The sequence below is a fragment of the Taudactylus pleione genome, unplaced genomic scaffold, assembly GCF_031769625.1.
Source record: "Taudactylus pleione unplaced genomic scaffold, aTauple2 ptg000201l, whole genome shotgun sequence".
Classification (NCBI taxonomy): Eukaryota; Metazoa; Chordata; class Amphibia; order Anura; family Myobatrachidae; genus Taudactylus; species Taudactylus pleione.
In genome coordinates this window covers 54,603,764-54,605,221 of record NW_028284603.1, presented here as the reverse complement: position 1 = coordinate 54,605,221, position 1,458 = coordinate 54,603,764, and positions in this window count along the sequence as shown.

Here is a 1,458-nt window from a genome sequence, read left to right as displayed (position 1 = left end):
GAAAAATGACAGAAGCTGGTTGTCTGGCACCTTATCTCCGTCAACTTAATCTCCATCCAAGGCTTAGTAAATAGAACCTCAGTTCTGTATAAATATCAGCAACACCAACATTTTTTTTTTTGCCCCTTCCCTACAATCAGCACAGTGATCCATACTCCACCCTCCACAAGTCATATACAGTATCTGTATGTAAGAATATAACAGTATAGTATTAAACCAACATTTTGGTTAAAAACAAGGGCATGCCTCCCAGCAATTCTGACACTTTATGCCTTGGCCTGGATGTTATATGCAGTGTCTACCCGCACATCACATTTTCCTCCACTTCCATAGAACCACTAGCCTAGGCTTTACAAGTATCCTAATTTACATAGGACAGTCCCAATATGGAAGCTCTGGGCCTGATTCAGACCTGCTCGCGAGCGCTCGCAAGCGGGTCGATATTGGCCAAGTGCGCACGTGCACAACGGAGGCGGCTCCGTCGTGCGCATGCGCGAGACCCGAATAATGACGGCCAAGCCGTCGTTATGGGTCTCGCACCAAAGGGGGCGTGCTGTCGATGGTGATTGACAGCACGCCCCTTTTGGCGGGCGTGCCGGGGGCGTGGCTGCCCTGACGGAGGCATTCCATGGGAACGCCTATCGTCTGGGGCCGACCCCACTGACATCACTAGTGATGTCAGTGGGAGTGCTTTTGGCTCTGATAGAGCCAAAAGCACTCCAGGGCTTGCGGCAGACGAGACTCTACCATAAGGGTCTCGTCGCAAGCCCGATGGTCGCGATGGTCTTGACCCTCGCGACCATCATTTTGGCCGCTCGCTATAGCTGTGGGTGGTTACCCACAGCTATGCGAGCGGCCAGGAGGCCGCTCTTAAATTCAGAGGGCCGGCCCTGATTCAGAGCGAGCGCTCTGTCAGAGCGTCCGGCTCTGAATCAGTGCCTCTGTCCCAACGTTCCAATCAGGACAGATTGGTTCTGCAGGTCAGAGAGTTGGGATGTATGTCCTGACCACTGCACTTCTGATGTGGCCATGCCAGTGTCCTGATTCCTGAAGCTTTAAATTTGGGAGGTATGCTAGTACTTGTGTGATTGTGCAATGCTGAGTAATGCTTTGTCAAAACTTGCTCTAATGTTTTACTACTACATAAATTAGACTAATTAAACTGTTTATGGAAATACATATTTATTTAAAATATCAAATGAGAGATAGAGAGAGATGGAAGGAGTGAAAGAGAATACAGTATATTTAATTATTAAAAAGCATGTAGGACATAGACAATTTTATCTCTACAAAAAACTAAGATGGAGAAAATGTTACTTAGAACAACAAAATAACCCGCTTCCTGAAGACACTGTACCAGATTGCATGATCATAGTTGGGCATAGGTATGATCTGCGTTGCGGCAGATGCTCAACTATAGCATTTACATAAATAAACTTTGAGCAATATGTAGATCTA